Source organism: Alosa pseudoharengus, unplaced genomic scaffold (genome assembly GCF_046254945.1).
Source record: "Alosa pseudoharengus isolate Yale_2024_CS ecotype anadromous, Long Island Sound unplaced genomic scaffold, YU_APseudo_1.1 YU_APseudo_1.1_scf_4, whole genome shotgun sequence".
In the NCBI taxonomy this organism is placed as follows: domain Eukaryota; kingdom Metazoa; phylum Chordata; class Actinopteri; order Clupeiformes; family Clupeidae; genus Alosa; species Alosa pseudoharengus.
This window is the reverse complement of record NW_027468774.1, coordinates 6,808,154-6,830,338: the sequence shown is the minus strand read 5'-3', so window position 1 is coordinate 6,830,338 and position 22,185 is coordinate 6,808,154. Positions and strand designations below refer to the sequence as shown.

At 41.9% G+C, this 22,185-nt stretch overlaps 1 long non-coding RNA gene and 1 pseudogene across 1 annotated transcript; both read right to left on the bottom strand.

Annotated features, from left to right (window-relative positions):
• Positions 1-3,161: 3,161 nt before the first annotated feature.
• On the bottom strand, positions 3,162-4,508 carry LOC143102801 (uncharacterized). Its single transcript, XR_012982663.1, has 3 exons — positions 4,430-4,508; positions 3,685-3,755; positions 3,162-3,272 (listed from the first exon to the last, which is right to left on the bottom strand). It is a non-coding gene; the product is annotated as an uncharacterized LOC143102801 (long non-coding RNA).
• An 11,660-nt stretch (positions 4,509-16,168) lies between these two features.
• LOC143102257 (GTPase IMAP family member 8-like) lies at positions 16,169-21,414 on the bottom strand (annotated as a pseudogene).
• Between the last annotated feature and the right edge of the window lie 771 nt (positions 21,415-22,185).

The window sequence follows — 22,185 nt, the reverse complement described above, 5'->3', positions numbered from 1 at the left end:
GTCTGTAGTATTGATGAATGCCCTGTGAGCCGGTTTTGGTGAAAAAAATGCTGTCCTGCATCTGTTTCATGCTGTTCTAGTTTGGTGGGGAAGGTGGGCGGGGAGGAACGACTGGATTTCGCCTCTAGTCATGAATATTAATGACATGCTAATGAATTCACCTCTGATTGGCTAACAGTACTGTGACGCTTCCTCCAGTGCGTCCTCATCCGATTCTGCCTGTGCTATGCTCCATATTGAACTTTACAGTGCTAAAACCTGGCTAAAACTCGAGTCAAAACTGTGGCACAAAATGTCTTCGGAGATACAACTTCATGTGTTTGATCCTAGTATTCGAGTAGGAAGAAGAACCGCTTCCTGAACGTTTGTCGGTGAACGTTGGTTTAATAGAATGGTAACAATGCCTGTCAGCTTAAAATTTCTCCTAAAAGAGCTAAAAGTTTGTGACAATAGTCATCTTGCTTTCTAGTAATAAACAGTTGGAAACGTTTATTAAAGACCTTTTTCTTTACACAGTCAAAAGTCTTTGCAGGGCCGTAGTCACCATAGACATTGAGGGGGACGTGTCCCCCCCAATATTCAAATATGACCAAAATGTCCCCCCCAATATTCGGACATAGAAAAATAAAGAAAGAATAAAGCGCTATACTAGGCCTACAGGAAACCAACACGTATCTGAAATGTAATCAAACGTAAATAACGCACAAATTAGTGACAGAGTAGCCTACACACCTGAGTGGTTTGTCCTGGTGATTTTCCGTTTTTCGTTAGTGGCGTGTGCGCTATCAAAAAAAGCTTCCATTTACTGCACCCTACTGCGGTGAGGTAGGGCTGTCAACAATATCGCAAAAGCTACCGGTACAATTTCCACAAAACTTCTTGGAAAGGTGTAGCACAGGCTGAGGAAATCCCATACATGTCTGGAGCCGATCAGACTGAAAGGGAACATTTTCCATATTGTAGCCTATTCTCGCAATGATAGAGAAAGTGAAACGTTTTATTTTAAATTATGAATTTGTGCAAGCCTGTGTCATTTCTTTCACGTCTTTCAACATAAATAATGCATTCATATGCTAGTAGTAATGCCAGAAATTACCGTTTATAGGCCTCTTAGAAATTATTGTTGCATCTTGCATATTATTTAGATGCGCACTCAATCGCGCATCCATGCAGGCAAAACGTGATCAAATGTGGCGACGTTTACAATACGTGATAGCCTACAGTTAATGTGAATCGCGAACAATAACCAAAGAAAGGAATTTGCACCTCCATTCACCAATTAAAGGCTGTAGTAGGCCTAGTGTTTCTACATGTTGGCACAAAACGTAATTTCTGTCAGAAGCCAGTCTATAATGCATACAGGGGTAACATGAGGTGAGTCAGACAGAAGAGGGGGCTGTCTTAGTAGCCTATTCCTGAATCCTGTCCCTTTCAAACTACGTTAAAATTGTGTGATTAGCCGCCAGCATAATAAAATCTAAATTAAAAGACACAATCTTATTAGGCTCCAAACCTATGAGTCTAAGCCTTAGTTTAAAAAAATCTTCAGGTGTAAGTAATAAGTCAAAGAACCACTTGGAGTCACAGGTCCAGGGATGGACCAGTGAAGTTGCTTCTTCTCCACCCTTCTCTTTTCACAAAACTCACCAGAGGGGGGGGGGGGGGGGGTGCATCTGTGTCCAGGGGTTCCTAATCCATCCATGCCATGCCTATGTCCGTCAAAAGTTTGGAATAACCTAATTGACTGACCTAACTAACGACTTGTTTGTGATTTTTAATAATATTTTTTCATGTTAGGAAATGTATTGAGATTCTGTTTGGGGGTCCCTCAGACCCCACCACAGATTTGGTCCCCCCCAATGTTGACATCATGACTACGGCCTTGAGTCTTTGCAATCTTCCTTGTAGATATTTTACTTCACAACACAGGTAAGCACCCTATGCAGTTCAGCCACTGACCTAGCCTGCTAATGCTATCGGAATAGCTAGATAGTTATGGTTTGAATTCCATGATACTATCATTGAAAGACCACTTGGTCATAGCCCAATATATATATAGATCTAAATGCAAACACGCCTACCTAGCTATATTTTGCTGGAATTGTACCAGAATGCCTACAGCAGAGAATGTGTGCTGCAAGACTTCTCCGGTAATGAGAACTATGGCTTTGATAGCCTGACATTGGCAGAGGTTAGCCTACTCAAGTTGTTTTCTGTCATGTATGACAGAAAAAGTAGCCTACTATAGGAATCTTATAGTATTTTGGGACTAAATATTACAGTAATCTTATAGGAATACTATAGTATTTGGACATACTATAGGTACTATAAGACTACTATAGAAAAACTATAGCGGTTACAGGATATTATAGAGTTATTAGTAGTACTTCTACAGTATGTCCCAATTATTCCTATAAGATTACTATAATATTTTGTCCCAAATACTATAAGATTCCTATACTACTTTTTCGTAAGGGGATTGCTCATGTGGTTAGAAAAATGGGCAACACCAGTACCCCTGTTGTCTGTATGACCCTGTACCCAGGATTAGAACCAGTCTGCCTTAGCATAATGTACTCCCTTCAAAATGCACTAAACATTCGACTATGGCCCTCTGTGAGACAGAAGATATGAAAGGTAAGATAAACCTTTAGCTTAAAAGGGACAAAAACTGATGAAACTCCTAAAACAAATATACAAAACAGGTCAATTTTCTATAAACAACTTTATTATATTTACATACAGCAGTGGTACTCAAAGTGTGGTCCGCAAGCTATCTCAAGTGTTCCACAAGTAGATGTGGTAAAATATAATAGATGAGTTGTTTGCAATATTGAACCAACTTGTATGTAAATCAGTTCTGCAACACTGATGTAACCTATGCCAGTTTAAATCATACGAATCCTCTGAAACCATAAGCAAGGTGCAAAGGTGTAAGATGGTGCTGGGATTATTTAGGGAAAAAGGTCTGAGTTGTTGTTTCGGCTTGTATTGTCCTGGGGATCCGAAGGGACAACACACAAAACACATTTGTTGGCTGTGATGATTTTATTACATTGCTCTTTGATTGAGCTGGACCATAGGTGGAGCCATCAGGTGTTATTGTGGAGATGTCGCTTTCATCCTCCTCCTCCTCTTGATCAACCCGAGGTCTTCTGGCCTTGGATGAACAGGCTTGATGGCAGTAGAGGTAGCAGGCCCCCATGCCCATGGTGTATCCGAAGTGCTTGTATCAATACTCATACTTTTCATGAAGTATTCTGTTTGGGTACCTAAAGTAAATAAATGTGTATTACTGTCAAGTTACAAGATACTAATAGTACACAGGACATTCACTATCTCACAAAACTGCACAATGGAAACAAAAATATTTTAGTGACTGTGGTAAGGTGTATGATGTACTAAGTAGCACACCCACAAGAAGACATTCGGTAATATCAATTCTATCTGTTATGCAATTCATGGGTTTCATCAGGTCCATTTACACAGGTGTATTAATCAAGCACCAAGCAGTCTGCATTCATAATCGAGGTGCTTGATTTTATACACCTGTGGAAAGTGACCTGAAGAAACCCATGAATTGAATTTCCAAAACATTGACGAGCACATAAGAACCTGTATTAGCCTACTAGAAAAAGACTTCTAGAAACTAACTAGCACAACAATAAAAGTTATATCACAAACCTTTGCTTCTAATCTAACGTGATGACCTAATGTAGGCTAGAAAGCTGTGTAGCCTGACATGAGGATGTGCTCTGGAAGACATACAAAACACTAAGTAAACAGCAAGTAATCAAACAAAACATCATTGTATGTCAATGTAATAATGGCAAGAAGACAAATTAGATTGAAGTGTAAATACCTGAGCTCTAGTGATAGCAACTTAGCCTAATAGTGCAGGGGTATTGTGTTTTTTGATTTTCCCTGTTTAGACTAGAACAATACCCGTACTTAGTTGAGCATAAAATATTGTTGCTAATATTATTATTTGTGTTTTAACGCTTAGGTTAGAAGATTATAGGTTCAACAAGCTACAGTGTAAATCTCTGGGTAGTGTGGTCAGTTTCTTATGAGTGTAGCTACACCAGGCACGTAACTGAAGCATTCCGTTCGCGTTATGTACCGCAACAATTAGCTTCCAATAGGCCTAATCAATGGAAGTAGCTACACCTGGCGTGTTAGTGGCCTGTAGGCTACGTTCGGGAAAATAGACCATTCCTCTAATGGATTTTACCAGAGCCCTTCCTATTAGGCATTCTCTGATTTTACACGTCGCGAACAGAACACTTCAGTTACGTGCCTGGTGTAGCTTCCTGTAATATAGGCTAGCCTAAGCCTAGCTTGTACCCTTTTCATGCATGCTAACGTGAAGAATATGAACATGCTATTTTGTAACAGACGTTAGGTGGAAAAGTTTGTTTGTACTTACAGCCTGTGAGCTGGTGGTCGATCGTCATGACGGTACAGAACCAGGTTTTCAGAACATCGATGCAAAACCACTTTCTAAGGCAGTGAGTGTGGTCGAAATGATTGGAACACAGAACTAATGTTGCACGGTGGTGGTGTTCCAACGATAAATCCGAACCATTTCTTCCTCAACTCATGTTTCTAAGGCAAGACATACAACATTTGATGTGTTATTGCCAGAAATAAAACAGGCACAATTTTTTTCCGCCATGTTGGCAACTTGCTGTTAGCTCCTACTAGCTGCAGAGAGACAATCCCCTAGCCGCAAATTCTTCCAGTCTTCCTGTAGGCGGTCACAAGCCAAGGTGGGCGAGGCCATGAATAGTCAGTTTCCCTTCGGTGTCATTGGGAAGGGCTCTTTCTGATTCGCTTGTTTTTCCGTGTATTTTCTTTCATTGGCTAATGCGGGCAATGGGGGTAGAAGATCATTTTCACGTGCAGCATACATAGGCAACTTGGAGTGAGCTATAGTATTTCGAAAGTAACAAGTATTAAACGGTTTCTCAGTGAATGTGACCTTTAAGCTAATTAGCATAAATTAGCATAATTGCCTATATTGATCATATTATAGGAACTTCTTGGCCAAAATGGATAATGTTAGTATGTTTTTAGGGGTTACTGGAGATGCTGAGTCCATATCGGACATTTTCAAGACTCAAAATCACTATTTAAACATGGTTTGGTCACGTTCTTACTCTCATTAAGCTGATTTTGCTGAGTTTTTGGGGGCGATTTAGACAGATTTTTGGAGGATAAAAATGTTCAGTGTTCAGGAATAATTTCAAGTTATTTCTGAATTCCACAATCATTTTGGGAATAGCTCTTCACTGGCCCTCTGCTGTGACTCACAATTGAGTAACAAAGGGAAGAACTAGCCTCTACTACTCCTCACTGCCCTCATCCGTTGTCCTGTCGCCATCTTCTCCAGACTCTTCATCCCTGTCCTTCTGCTCTTTTAGCTGTGTATATATATATATATTGCAACATGTAACATCACTGCCTTTGCAGAAACAATAATTAGTACAGGCCAGGCCTGCGGCTGCACAGCTGCACTTTCCAGATACATGTATACACAGTTTTAACCCAGCTTTGCAGTTACTGCTGATAACATCTAACAAATCAGCAGGAGCAACAGGACTTGAATCGAGGGTGGGCGAGTTCCTCTCCTTTCTTCATACCTGAAAGTTCATAATCCGTCCATGCTCACCGCTAGGTGGATGCCCAAGCAAAAGGATCCGAAGAGAGCGCTTGTAAGGGGTACTAAGAATCTTACAGAGGCCTTCAGTAGAAGCCACGGGAGGAGACCAGCCGTCGCCTGGGCCTGGCTACGGTGCTAGCCTGAAGAGGATCTCGATGCAGTGGACACGGTGGAGAAGGGCTTCACGCGACCGGGAGAGCGGGCCTTGGAAGATGAGGTGGTGACGCCGACCTGGGCGCTGACTTCACTGTGAGAAGACCTTGAGCCCCTGCCCCCGCCAGGCAGCTTTAGGTTGGAGTTGGCGGTGGCCCTGTCTGCGGAGCAGAGCAGAGGTGGAGCGGCAAGGAGGTGGTGCCTTGATGATGGATGGTTGGCGGAGCCGTTTGAGGCACGACGGTTGGGCAGCTCCGGCGGAAGGGCCCTCTGAAAAACGGAACTCTAAGCCTTTGGGTGTGTGTGGGAGGCACCATGAGTGCGGGTGCCTGTTCTTGTTGGCCTGTTCGCCGGCGGTCTTTAGAAAAATAAGGGGAAAAAAGTTTGTTGTGTGAAATCCGATGGCACGAGCCAGAGAGAAGGTCTAGGTCTTGGCGCAACCGTGGCAGAGTGGAGCGGCCGGGAGCAGCGGAGGACCGCTATGCGACGAGGCAGCAGAGGAGGGACGCCAACGTCGGTAGCTGTAGCCCAATTGCGCAGCGTGGTCCGGCTACGATGGAGCTGGAGTCTGCTGCCTCGACTGGCGAGACGACGGAGCAGAGCGTTGGAGGTGCGGTGCCAGTTATGGTGTTCAGTGGTGGGGAGTCTGTGGCAGTGGAGGCTAGGCCCCGCCAGGTGTTGGAGGAACGTTGTGGTGGTGCACACTGCGAAAGTGCGACCTGAGGGTGTTCTCTGAAGGGAGCTGGGGACGAGCGGCGACAGGCCAGGTGACTGCCAGCACTACCCGCATTGGGCTGCTGGTGGTTGTGGTTCCCCTGGGTGAGTAGGGCTCTTGCGGTGTGTGCACCCCACCTGCTGTGTGGCAGTGCCAGAGACTTTGCTGGACTGAATGTGCCGAGGACAGCAATGGCTTGTTGGGGGAGCTGTGTAACGTCAGCGTGCTGGACTGTGCTTGAGATTCCCACAATGTTTCGAGCTGGGGATTCTGGGAGAACTTTGTGGTTGTTATTATGTGTGCTTGTGCCTGTATGGTGCGGCTGCGTCCAACCCTATGTGTGTAAGGTGCGAGTGTTCTTGACTTCCCTGGCGTGTGCTATGTTCTACGCCGATGTCCCTGCTCCCGACCATTAATAAAGCTTTTGATTAGACAACGCTGTCTCATCAATCATTACACTATTAAATCTGCTTAGCATCATTAGCATGCTGCACATATTTGTAAAGCTCTTGCATTCAAGTTGAGTGATCATCTCAATACCAATGTTTCCCAAAAGGGCTTGTCCCTACGAGAAGAGTATTACCTTAAACACACATGAGGAAACTTAACAGTCCAATCAGTAGACTATGATAAGCTAGCCAACTATGCTTCTTTGTGTACAATATTTCCAGGCTTCAACCAGACAGCTGAATGTGGTAGAGTTGTAATAGAAATAGTAGGCCTAAGCTATAGGCTAATCTGCATAAAGTGTGCTGTCATAAATATCAGACATTCAGTATTCTCTCTTTTAATATCAGGATATAAAATAATACAGATATATTATATTGTAATCCTCTGGTGTTCTAAGGTAGGCTATTAAAATGTCTAGCCCGACCCCTCCAAAAAAGGTTTGTATCAAACCGTGGGTCAACGGTCAAAAATTGTGATACAAATCGAATTGTTAGGTTGGTGTATCGTTACAGCCCTACTGTATATCGCTACAGCCCTATCCTCCAAAAATCTGTTTAAATTGAACCAAAAAAATGTCAGATATGGACTCAGCATCTCCAGTAACCCCTAAAAACATACTATCATTGACCATTTTGGCCAAGCAGCTCTTATAATATGATCAATATAGGCGTTTATGATAATTTATGCTAATTAGCTCAATTACACAAATTGCCCAACATATGCAAATTAGCAGGGCCGGAGTGGGGCTACTTTTCAGCCCGGGAGTTTCAGGCCCAAGACCGGCCCACGTTTTCCATAGTGGTGGAAATTGGATAAATGAAGCAACATTTCAGCTCTTACTATCCTGTAGTTTTTATTAGTACCATGGTTCAACAAATGTGTAAAGGTTATATAATAATTCACTTCAACTGAGAAGTTAACAACAAATATTCCACTATTCCACAAGTTAAAACAGACAGAAAGAAAGAAAGCCTTTGAAATGTAGCCTATCCCACGCTTCCACAAAGAGGCATATTGAACTAATGTTTAGGCTACATGTTTTTGCATGGGTAGGCTATATTGTTGTTTGGTGATTTAGCCTACTTTACTACACCCTCTTCTAAGCAAACAAGGCATATAGGTTCATCATGTAGCATAACTATTTTGCTCTTTCACTAATTTCGGGCTCATCATTTTCAGTGGTCGACTGGTTGATCTGCTGCTCAGAGGCTACAATTTGATCAAACTTCAGTTTTGTTATTAATATTTGCATACTGCAAAGTCTATGAATCGGATACAAAAGGCTAATATTTTAAGAAATGTAATATGTTGCTTGCAAATAGCTTGACAACGCTACAAACGTCCAATATTAGCCCAATAACTGCTAATAATCATTGCCTATAGGCTATCTCTCTTTACCAGTTGCCACTTTTGTCTGTAGGCCTAATCTAGAAGCTTGGCACATTTAGCAGCATCTACCTGGCCGTTTCAGTCCCTCCTGGCCTCTTTCTACCATCCTTCCTGACGCTTATGGCTACTGTAGGGCCGGCCCGGCTATCCGTATCTGAGAAAAGTTTTTGGAAAAGACGGGCTATATGGACCCAACCAACTCTTTTTGGGAGGGGAGAACTCCCTCACACGGTAGGCTACAACCCATGCAGAGGCAACGGTGCCATGCAATCAATGCGGAATGTGTAGCCTACTTTTTGAGAAGTTAGACTAACGTGACAAATGTCAATATTTTTTTCCTCGACCAGCCCAAAAGTGAAGCGGCCCACCGGGAATTCTCCCGATTCTCCCGATTACCCACCCCGGGCCTGCAAATTAGCATCCGGCAGTTTCTGCATGCTGAGAACCCATACTATATATTTCCATCATAAAACTTTGGTGTACTCAACATTTCCGCGTCCACAATGGGGCTCTATGGGCTGTCCACCGGACTATTATATGTTAAGTTGACTAAAGAAAAATTGAAAATCAACAAGACAGTCAAAACATGCACCAAATGGTCAAAAGTTTATGAACTTAAGAAATGCTAACAAGAAGATGTTACAGTATGTAGGAGCCATTTATAGTCACCTTTACTAATTGTGGGTTTATTGGGTTTTAATCATTTTAGCCACTTTGGGGGTGTAGTGCGCTGGGTGTTAGTCATGTGAATAGAAAGGTGTTATATGAACAGGTGTTCATTGATTAATGGGAAAATGTGTGGATGGCGGGGTGAGGCAATTCCTACTGTAGGTGTAGCCAACAAAAAAACAACATACTACAGCGCTAATATACAGCAATATTGCACCGTTTGATATCACCAGCAGCACCGGGTTTGATTTCTGTAAAAACTTCAATTTTGCAATAAATGGGAACACCACTCAATCGGAGCAAATGTTTGGGTCTATTGCTACACGTTTAACACTTTGCCATCCATGGGGAGGCTCATAGGATAGCCTCCACAATATATACAGTAAATATGAATATATATAGAGTCATTAATAAGTCATGTTATTTGGGTGATACACAACGTTTCGACCACTCAGGTCTTCATCAGGTGAAGACCTGAGTGGTCAAAACGTTGTGTATCACCCACCATTAAACTGGGAGCTTTAGACACAGTGTGCGGATATCTTTTAGCACCAGCACCTGTAGAATTAATATAGATGTGCTTATCACCTCTACACTTCAGTTTGTTTTGTCCATGGAGCCTCAGGTAAAAATCAGAAGGTTTCCATGAGGCTAGAGCTTCTCATACCTGTAGAGGCTCGTCCTTATCCCATGTGTCTGTCATAGTTACAGGATGCAGAAGTCACCCTGGTTCAGCAGAGAAAGCTGATGTGCTGCCAACCATGTATTGATTGCCCCCTGTTGCATGTTGAGGGAAATTACATCCTTGCAGAAAACGATCAAATTATAAGGCAGGTGGTTGCCTTGTTTGTGCTTGTGTATGTAATGTGTGTAGGTGCCTTTGTGTGTACATGTGCATGTTCGTCAGTGCAAAGCTTCAAACATGTTCACCAAAGGAAGTCTTAAATGATGTACTGAATCATTCCATTGTTTTCTTCTTCTTCATCTTATTTTACCGCACATTGAATTGTACAATACATGGAGGTTTTTGTATAGTGTATCATTTTACTTAAAAAAAAACTTATTTTATGCTGTTATTCATGCTTCAATAATATTATCATTCTTATGAGTTATTTGAGTTACAGGGAGGTCTGAATGCCCAGGACCAGGGTTTGACTCCAGTCTGAGGTAATTTCCTGATCGCACCCCCATTATTCTTCCCACTCACTGCCTGCCAGTCTGAACAGTTCAAAACAAGTAAAAAAGCCCCAAAATATACTAAAAACTGTTTTAACAGGCCCACAGATCAAATTAATAAATTCAAACCCTCCAGATGATAATTAGATTAGGCTAAACGTGATTGTTAGTCTTCCATGTTGTCTGTTTAATACCTAATACCCAAAGCACCAGTAGGCCTACCAGGGCCGGTTCTCCCCATAAGCACACTATGCAAGTTGCGCATGGCCCCGCAAGTTAATGAAGGCCCCCTCCACTGTCTCCCTTTGAGTCAAGCTAGTGACAGACATATACTGTATAGTTATAGGAAGATGAACATGAAACCGAATTAGCATTCAGGGCATGAAAAACGGAAGAAACTTACAACACTCTAGCGTGTGTTGATGGCCTAGCCTAGGCCTACCTAACAGGGAAGTGAAAGCCCTGATCTTTCTGCGGCTTGCTTGCCAGCCTTTCCCAGCATGGTACTTCAGAAAATTGCAAAATATAATCGCATGTTCCGTTTTTTGAATGCCGGCGACTGGCTACATTTAAAAAAATAATAATAATAATAATAAAAAAAATAACCTCATTTTTAAATTCAGTCAAGCTTTAGTTGGTTTAGATCGCCTACAACTGAATGTATGTAAAATGGGAAGTAGCCTAATGTATTAACTTTGATTCGCTGTGCTGCATGGGCAATAGATGTATATCGTAAATTAGGCCTATGAGGTAGGCTATTAAAATTATTGTTTTAAATAGTCTATGTTTGAAAAAATACTGAAGGGAATCAGGAGAGCCAGTTCAGTAACTATGTCTTTAGCAAGTAACCTACTACAGACACACAGGTGAAGAACAGTCAGCCTCAGCCAGCCCATAGCAAGCTTTACAAAAAAATAACTGCATTACATCAAGTGTCAGACTGCAGATTTCTGATTATCAAAACCACAGTTTTGGAGGAAATATTTACAGTTCTTAGGCAGGGAATGTAGTATTTTAGACACAAAAAACTGCATTGCACTGTACTGTAATTTACTACAGAAATGCAGTATTTTGCATGAAAATACTAGGCTGCACTGTAGCCTACTATAAATGAACTGTACTAGCCTAATGTATTAACTTTGATTTGCTGTGCTGCATGGGCAATAGATGCATATCGTAAATTAGGCCTATGAGGTAGGTTATTACATTTATTGTTGTAAGTAGTCTACATTTGAAAATTTAGGCTGCACTCTGGCCTACTATAACTGAACTGTACTTCGGAAAAAACTGTAGTTATTTTTTGTAAGGGGATATGTAGGCTACAGGAAGCATCAAAAGCAAACAGCCCAGACCCTAAAACTGGACATTTATCCATCAAATCAACCAATCAATTCGGGCTTTACGATGATGGACAGGTGAGCAACAGCACCTCGTCTATCACGTCACCTGAGCACACTTAGATTAGGCCCATGATTGCATCAAAAACGCTGTGGCTAGAAGGAGACATGGATTTTAAGACCTCATATGGAAAATGCATATTATTTAATGAGGTTTTATCACTGAAAACAATTATTTCTGAAAACTTTGGCCAAAGTTGAGATGTGGGAAAACGTATGGTTTCACTTTCATCAAGGGAAAACAGCGTGTTGCATTGTGACATGTTGTTCCCTCGTTCGTTTGAAATCTCTGATTGACCACCTGTTCGAGGGATTTGCGACAGCCTTTCCCAGCTGTTTATAACATGTTTGTAGCATATCAGTGTTCAACAGAATTATTTTTAAAAACGGAGGGGATATAGGCTATTTCAGTTTTTCCTAATAGCCTACCCTGCTACGCATCTCTTAGATTTCGTTAATGAGTGTTGTACGAGATATTGACGGCACAATAACTTTTACAAAAGACCAGAAAACAATGTTGAGGCATTTGTGGAGAAGAAGTATGGTTCATGTGTTCTTCCTACACCTCACGGTAAGCTATTTCCTTGCTCTGATTGGTCTATCCAATTGAGTGCAGAGGCATTCCCCCCCTGAATCGGTTGAAACACGCCCCATAATTACGTCCCAATGGAGCAGTATCAGACTCATATTCTGACTACAATTGACTGGCTTCGTCAGGCTACCTTTATAGAGAAAAACACTATATTTGGTAACTTCCGTAGACATCCAAAATGGGGTGGGATGATTGTATGGGAGCACTGAGGTGTCAGATGATACTGTAAAAAAAATGGTTACATTTTGGCCCTCAGAGTTCAGGTAGGAGGGCCCCTTAGCAGGATTTTATAGGGCCTCATGGAGGTCTGAACCGGCAGTGAGGCCTACCCAAAAGCATCATGCAGGTTTATGCTTACCTAACTACTTCAGGAAATGTGAAAGGTGTTGTGTCCCACAGAAAGGCAATGCAATGTTCAATGCTATATAATGTGAAGTTTCCAGTTTAATAGATTCTGATGTTTACACCAAATAAGGACTTCCAGGTAATGGAGTACAGAGAGAGGCCTAGATTGTACTAGATCAGCCTGCTGCATTCAGAGTTAATCTACAGAGTTAAACTCAGTGTTGCCACAGTTACCTTGAAAAAGTAATCTGATTACTGATTACTCCTTTAAAAAGTAACTAAGTTACTTTACTGATTACTTGATTTTAAAAGTAACTAAGTTAGATTACAAGTTACTTTATTAGTTACTTTCAGCAGCTGCCGACAACACCCCCACCGCCTCAACATAAAAATGATAACTGGTTTTTCCAATACTCACTATACTGGAAGTGCATTTTAACAGCAATGTATAGCAGACATCCCAACCTAACCTACTTAGATACTGAAATTCAGATGTTTGTTCAATAATGTCTAAGTACACCAAATAAGGAAGGCCTATTGATAGAAATTGTTATAGTAAAATATGTAGATTTTTTGTAGATTTGTTTTTCATGTAGCCTTGGCAACTAGCCATCTTGTATAGGCCTGAGTAATATGCAAATTAAATTACACTTGTTAAACTCACCTCAACAAGTATTTTGCAATCATTTAACCCGCCGTGAGCAATGCTAAAGTCGCTGTTACAAACAGTGCAGTGTGCAAGATTATCATTATGTTTTATTTGTTTGTATGTTTCTTTTGAGACAATTGGGTACACTTTTGTGTAGTCTGATGTGAAATGGGTCTTAAATCTTCCTTTTTGAGGGGCACTGACGCTGCCATCACGCTCCTGTTCCTAGATACACTGACTGAACTGATTAATTAAGTTTGGGAGAAAAGAGATATAAGCACACTTACACTGAAAACTGATTGGTTGATTTAGCAAAACAGACCAGGATGCTCTCTGTCTTGGATGCGCTTCAGGCACAAACGCACCACTCCTCTCTCTCTCCCTCTCCGTTGTGTGCGCATTAAGCTATGCACACGCGATTTGAAGTCCGGTCTTGCTTGCGTGCTCTTGTTCGCTCTAGGTTCCGGGAGATTTTATGTAATTTGTGGGCGTCAGGAAGCCACTATCAAAATGTGGGAGACTCCCAAAACTTCGGGAGACTTGGGATGTCTAGCTAGACAGCACTTTGTCGCCAGCACAGAATGTGCAATGTACCTTAATGTTGTCATGTTTAGCTGACACAAACTCAAAGTAATGACTGATGAAATGTGCATCTCTCTCTCTCCCTCCATTGTGTCGTTGCGTGGTTTTACACGTGAATTGTGCTCATGCTGAAAACGTGAGCATAGCCTACATGACATTAATCCCCAAGACAAGAAGAAAGCAAAGAATATATCTTTTTATTAAGGAAAATGACAAAAATAGTAACGCACAGTAACTTAGATAAGTAACTTTAATCTGATTACTGGTTTGTAAATAGTAGCTAGATTACTCGTTACTGAAAAAAGTGGTCAAAATAGACTACTTAGTAACGCGTTACTGGCATCACTGGTTAAACTACAGAAATAAATGTGATAATTAATCTACTACATAAAGAAATGTGATAATTAATCAACTACAGCAATACATTTGATAATTAATCTACTACATAAAGGAATGTGATAATTAAATCAACAATACATGTGATAATTAATCTACTACAAAAACAAATGTGATAATCAATCTACAATATTAAGAAATGTGATAATTAATCAACTACAGCAATAAATGTGATAATTAATCTACTACATAAAAAATGTATGACAAATAGTCTACTACAGAAAGAATGTGTGATAATTAATGTACTACATAACAAATTTGAAAATGAATCTACTGCAGAAACAAATGTGATCATTAATCTACTAAGAAATGTGTGATAATTAGTCTAAACTAGATGTACCGCAGAGCGGTACAAAATATGACCGCCGCCAGTCCAGCACATTTTTTCCACAAAAATAAATCACGCTGAAAGGCCTATATGATTCTAACTGTCTCTTGAATTGTGTGCATGTGTGCGTGTACACGTTTATCTTTATGTGTGTGGGTGTGTGTGTGTGGGTGCTTGTGTGTTTGCCTGCGTATGTGTGTTTGTGCATGTGCATGCATGCATACATATGTCTACTGTGTGAGTATGTGTCATACGTATGATTGCTGTGAATGTATGTGTGTGCGTGTGTATCTGTTTATGCACATGTGTGCACATGGAATGGGTTAACATGACCCCTGGAGGCAAACATACGGAAAAATTGGTCATCCTAGGCCCTACGGTTCTCAAGATATTCACAGAAAACTGTGTCTGCCCTACCCTCCTTTCGGGGGGTCCAGTACAGCGGGGGGGCTACAGATCAAAACGAAAAACGATGGTTCCATGCTATCCATGTGGGGTTACATGCCCACCAAGTTGCGTGTACCCCGGTCTTTCAGTGTCCCAGGAATCCTTGTTGGTGTCCGGTCACTAAATGTACACATAAATTATTTTATTGTAAGGCCCCCCATGAACGAAAGTTCACAAAACTTGGCATGCATTCGGAGGGTGTCATAATGATCCTACACTTTCAATTTCGTGCAGTTTTGACAATGTCAGCCAGAGATATTGTGATGAAAACACCTAATTTTTTGCTTTTTAATTTTTAACTAGGTGGCGCTATACATGAAATAAGTGGTAATGGGATGGGTTCACATGCCCCCTTAAGACCAACATACAAAAAAAAGGTGGACCTCCTAGGCCCTACGGTTCTCGAGATATTCACAGAAAACTGTCTCCGGCCACCTACAGGCCAGTTGGTGTATAGTAACATAAATTAATTTATTGTGTGGCCCCCCATGAACGGAATTCCACGAAACTTGGCGTGCATTCAGAGGGTGTCATAATGATCCTACACTTCCAATTTCGTGCAGTTTTGACTATGTTAGGTCACAGATACCTGCGATTACAACACCTCATTTTTACTTTTTTGTGTTTAACTAGGTGGCGCTATACATGAAATGAGTGGTTATGGAATGGGTTGACATGGCTCCTTGAGATCAACATACAAAAAAAAATGGTCCTCCTAAACCTTACGGTTCTCGAGATATTCACAGAAAACTGTGTCTGCCCTACCCTCCTTTCGGGGGGTGCAGTCCAGCGGGGGGGCTACAGATCCAAACGAAAAACGATGGTTCCATGCTATCCATATGGGGTTACATGCCCACCAAGTTTCGTCTACCCCGGTCTTTCAGTGTCCCGGGAATCCTTGACGGAAATTTGGACATGCGAAAAAGAAAAAAAAAAAAAAAGAAAAAATCTGACTAAACCTATATGTCCGCCGCTTCGATGCGCGGCGGTCATAATAACTGTATGATAACTAGAGAAATGGGATAATTAGTCTAGAATGATAACTATAGAAATGGGATAAATATGTGTTGTGTCATTTTGCTATGAGTCTTCTGCTCATCATGGCAGCAGAGACAATTTAATTAGTGCATTAACTGGATGTTGATGATTCTTGTAGTTCAGTGTACGGATGAAGCACTAAGCACTAATGACAAAAGTTCAGGCAGACAATCATAATCAGAGGATGATACATTTGCTCTGATACTGTTTTTTCAGATCTTCGAGTTCTTGCCTCTGCTTTCTCTTCAAGTCTTCCATTTGTTCTTTGAGACGTTGTTCTTTGTGGCTGGAGAGATCACCCAACAGATTGTACTGTTTTTTATTTAACTCTTCAGTCTCTTCCATTTCTCTCACATGCTTAAGCTTCATGTATTTCATTTCCTCCATGTGTTTATCTATCAGAGCTGCAAAGTCTTTGGTGTATTTCTCTTTGAATTCATTAAGTTCTTCAGCTTGTTTTCTGGCCTCTTCTTCACATTTCTTCATTTTCTCTTTCATTTCTTTAAGTTTTTCCTCATACTTTTCCTCTAATTCTTTTCTCTCTATCTCCTCTTGTTCCCTTCTGATTTGATCTTCCTCTTTTCTTTTCTTTTCGTGTCTGTCTCTTTCTTGCTTATAGTCTTCTTGAAGCTTTTTAAGTTTTTCCTCCACCTCCTGTCGTGTCTGTTCATTTTCTTGACTTCGTTTGTCCCACCATTCTTTTTGTTTCTCCTCCCAGGCCGCTTTCTGCTTTCTCATCTCTTCTCTGCTCTGCTCCAGTTCCCTGTCAATGGTTTCTTTTTCCTCTGTTTCACATTTGATTTTTTTCTCCAAAGCAGCCAGTTTTTGTTTCCATTCTTGACGCTGGGTATGTTCCTGGTGTTTTCTCTTACTGTCCTCTTCTTCTCTCTTTTCTTTTTCTTTCTTTCTTTCCATTTTCTCCTTATTAATGTTTTCTTCCTTTTCCTGAAGTTGTCTGACTCTCAGTGTTCTCTCCTTTTCTGTTTCTGCACTCTGTTTCTGTAGTCTTATTTTCATTGCTTCCATTTCCTCCTGATGTTTTCTTTCAAGTTCTACTCTCTCTCTCTGCATCTCTTCTTCCTTCTCTTGTAAGATCATCTCCATTTTCTTCTGTATTGCAGCCTCAGCCTCCTGGAACATCTCATTGCTGTAGCAGCTGCCTCCATTGTTCTTCACCATTGTCTCAATCTGGGTTATCAACTCGCTGACTTGCTTATGATTATCTTTATCATAGTTACACATGGCATCGTCGTCCACAGTCAGCAATAAGCTTTTTGCAGGAATCGTCACCTTTTTTTTCAATGTATTCTTCAATGGTCCGCTTCTCATGCTGAAGTGTATCTCCTCTTGTGAAAAGAATGATGGTGAATTTTTCAGAATTCTTTCCAAATATGTCCTTGATTAGATGTAATGTCTCCTTCTCTTCTGGTGTGAATCGGCCAATCTGTAACACCAAGAGGAAAACATGTGGTCCTGGAGACAAAAGACCGATACACTTTACCAACTCCTCAATGACTTCCTCCTTTGACAAACTATTGTCAAACAGTCCAGGAGTATCGACTACAACAACTGAACGACCGTCCACTTCACACTGTGCTTTCTGACACCATTTTGTGACGGATGTTTGACTTGATTCAGCTGCAAACTCATTTCTTCCTAGAATGGTGTTTCCTGATGAGCTCTTTCCACTTCCAGTCTTCCCAATCAGCACAATCCTGAGACACTCTGTGGTTTGTTCCATACCATCACCTGGTTAATCAAAACAGCAGAAGTTATTTAACGTATTAACTTTGGGTTTAGGAAATCAGCTAATGATAACAATTGTACCAATAGAAGAGTGAAATACTTACCAGTGACCACACTTTTTTTGGTCAGGTTCTCAATTTCAGCCTGTTGCTTGGTGATAACATTCTCTAGCTGTATCCTCTTCTCTATTTGGACACGTGCAAATGTGTTACTTGTATAGCTACTTGGTTTGTCCTTGAAGGATCTAATTTTATCAACAAAATCAAACAGCTCAGGGATCTGCTGTGGGTCCTTGATGTTGAGAACAACATTTCTTCCTCCACAGCTTTGACATAGTTTTTGCATGTCCTTGTTTTTTTCCACAAAGTTAACAACAGCTTCAGCTTTAGGATCTGACTCCAACGTGAACAGAATCATGGTGAAGCCATTGACTTGAGCGCCGAATGTGTCCTGGATGGTCTGTAACTCTCCCTTGTCTTCATCAGTGAGGGGACCCAGAGGTAGAACCAGGATGAAGGCATGGATGCCCTCAGGATCACAGAGGGAGTTACACCTGAGTGATTCATCCATCACTGTTGCCTGGGGTTTTCCATACAAGGCAGGCAGGTCCACCAGGGAAACCCAACGCCCACACACCTCTTCACACAATGGCGAGCTGGAGACTGAATGAATCTCTGTTTGGCCTAAAATGGCTTTGACTGCTGAGGTCTTCCCTGCTCCTCTCCTACCACACAGAACCAGGTTTAAAACTGGTGTGATGTGTTCAGGCTTTGGTGTTTTGGTCTCTTCAGTGAAGGTGAGGTAAGTTCCATTGTGTGCACCCACAAGCTTCTCAATCATCTCCATTAACAGTTCTTGATTGTTCTCAAACATGTTGTAATGTCTTCCTCCACAGTCTTCAAGCAGTTCTTTCACAGACAAACTCGTCACATCCTCATTGTGTGTCATAATGACCACTGAGAAATTAAAACCTCCTTGATCAAATAAACCCAAGATGAACTGTAGCTTTTGTTTGTAGTCGGTATCAAACTCAGAGGGTTTCACCAACAGCAGCAGAACATTTGGTCCAGGGAAACACAGATTTGTACACCTCTTCATCTCTGCTCTCACTGTTTGCTCAGGCCAACTGAAGATGTCTGGTGTTCTTACTACTGTTACAGATCTTCCTCTCCACTCTCCGCAAGAGGCGATGCATCGCTTGATTAATTTCTGACCATGTAAACCTCCATCTCCAGTGATGAAATGACTAAGTCTTGATTTTTTGTTTTCACTTTTCCCCAGCAGCACAATCCTGAGTGGCACTGTAATAGAACAAAGTAAAATAGTTGATGAACATGTGCATGGACCAAAATCTGGCCACTAATGAGAATGACATTGCCATAAAAACAGATGGAGTAAATACTCCTGTAGTGCTTGTGTACTCAAGAAGAAGCAAACAAATACCTGAATTTTAATTAGTGGTTGGGGCTCTGTTTAAAAAACTAAAACTCAAGTAGGTATTTATTTATTTTTTTTTTTAAAGTCTAGGTATTTATTTATTTATTTATTTTTAAAAGTCTGGCTCCTCCAGTACAATGGTGTGGCCAACAAAAAATGTCCAATTGCTTAAAAAAGATGAGAGTATATGCAAAACTCCTGAGCACAGATTTTAGATTGTGACAATAGATTTTGTACTGTACTTGTAGCCAAAAGTTACAAATGTGTATCAGTAAATGTGTCACAGACTTTTTTCTATCCTTCAAACACAACACAGTTACAACTTTTAGTACAGGTGAACAAATGCACCAAACTCAGAGCCGCGGAGAGGAAATGGCACAAATCCAAACTAACTGATGACCTCAAACACTACCAGACACTCCTGACCTCCTTCTCAGCCAGCATCACTGCTGCTAAGACGGCTTTCTACAATGACAAAATCAACAGCGCTGCAGAGACTCGAAAACTTTTCTCAACCTTCAAATCGCTACTCAACCCTCAGATGCCTCCTCCTCCATCCAGCCTTACTGCAGATACCCTCGCCTCATTTTTTACAAACAAAGTGGCAGCAATCAGCAGTCAATTCTCTACATGCCCACTCAACGCATCTGACTCAGATACCGCACTCCTACAACCTCTAGGGACTGCTGGAACATCCTTTTCAGCATTCACGCCTCTCTCCGAGAGTGAAGTATCTAGACTCCTGACATGCAGCCGTCCTACCACATGCTCGCTGGACCCTATACCTACAAGCCTACTTCAGTCCATCAGCCCGAACACGCGCCAGGTATCACACATGTGATCAATGCCTCGCTAACCTCCGGCACATTTCCAACAGCGTTCAAAATGGCCCGGGTAACACTGTTACTTAAGAAAGCTTCTCTCAACCCTGCTCAAGTCGAGAACTACCGCCCTGTCTCACTCCTGCCTTTCCTATCCAAAGGCATTGAACGAGCAGTCTCCAAACAGGTCTCTGACTTCCTTTCACAGAACAACCTTCTGGATCGATCCAAATCAGTCTGGATTCAAAAGCGGCCACTCTACCGAAACTGCTCTGCTGTCTGTAACAGAAGCCTTAAAAGAAGCCGGTCGCGGTCGGTCATCAGTACTCATTCTGCTTGACTTATCGGCTGCCTTTGACACGGTTAATCACCGCATCCTTCTCTCTATACTCGCTAACATGGGAATCTCCGGTTCTGCTCTCTCCTGGTTTGAATCCTACCTCACAGGACGCTCGTTTAACGTATCATGGCTTGGTCAGCTATCTGCACCTCACCATCTCACCACAGGGGTCCCCCAGGGCTCAGTGCTGGGCCCCCTTCTCTTTGCTATCTACACCACCTCCTTGGGACAGATTATCCGTTCACATGGCTTCTCATACCACTGCTATGCAGACGACACACAGCTCTATCTGTCCTTTCCACCTGATGACCCCTTGGTTTCAGCACGGATCTCGGATTGCCTCTCAGACATAGCTACATGGATGAAGGCACACCACCTCCAGCTGAACCTCTCAAAGACTGAACTGCTGGTCCTCCCAGCTAAACCTACCATAGAGGGAACCTTAGAGGGAACCATTGTATTGGGTGGGTATTAGACTACTACTAATACGCAGTAGCCTATTTGTACCAAAAGTAGGTCTACGTGTTGTAATTGTTTGGGAGCTTGTCGCTGTGATGTGCTTCGATTGCCTTCTAGACCTCACAGTTAAGTCAACAATCCAGGAGATAGTGGAAACCGGTCATTACAACAGAGCCCGAGTAGCCTTTGTAGCCTAGTAGAATTTCCCCATTATGGGTCTCCATAGCTGGCGGTTGACACCACAGGTGCCCCTGCTACAAAGAGTAGAAGTCCGCTATAAACCATGACCACCTAAAGTCTTTAATTAGCTGCCTACGGTTATCATCACATTACCAACATGAACTGTTACAGACTAGGCCTAGTCCATTTCAAGGTAACACAAAGTTGCCACCACAGCACAGCGAGCGGTGAGAAAATGTCGGGAATTACTAAATGTGAGCACGAAATACATATTTCGAGAGCTCAATTTAGGCCTACAACGGGGTCACGTTGTATTAATTCGAGGGCTCAATTAAAGGAAAACGTGTTCACAAATTATCACGACCAGAAAAACATCACTTACAGTGAGCTCTCCCGGGCTCCGTACCTACTGTGTGCTTTGGGTAAAGAACACTTTGCATGTCCAGTGTACACGGAGAATGACAGTGTCTTGGAGTGGCCGCACACCCCGCAACTCCACTTCCAATGTCACTGATTCCGACAGATACGCCCGACACTACTGCTTTTATCTGGTGGTGGTGGAGTTGACCGGACATTTGAGGCTTCAGACGTTACCAATTTATCATCATCCATCGCGTCTGGCCTCTGAAAAAACGTTTAAGGCTAGCCTGCCTGGGCCTGGCCATGTTTGAACCGCCTCACTCATTTGTTCGTTGTTTAACATGGAGGTTTTAAGCGTGCGATTCCTATTTGAAATGCAGCATAGGCTATGCGTGTTGTTTAATAGCTTAGGCTACTTTTCAAACGGCAGAGCCTGTTCATTTAAAAACATAGCCAGAGGACGTATAATATAGGCTTACATATTAAGGCTTATTCTCAAATTCAGATTGCGTTAGGGGACGGGATTATTAGCCAATTTCAATCGGACAATTTGACCGGAGAGATTTAATTTTGTTGGACATTTCATTTTTTTTCCGGCCAATGTCCGATAATTACCGGACAACGGAAACCCTGCCTACAACACAATAGTTTTAGATTAAAGGGACCCTTCACCGATTTGCATTAAGCTTTGTATTATAAGAAACCCGGTAATATTTTAATATCTGTATTACTTGCCTGGAATAAATCCTCCAATGATGCAAAAATCGTGATTTTGCATCATCCGAGGATTTTTTCCGCCATCTTTCTTTAAAGCTATGCTAACATGCTAGGCTCTTGCTCAGCAGAGAAAG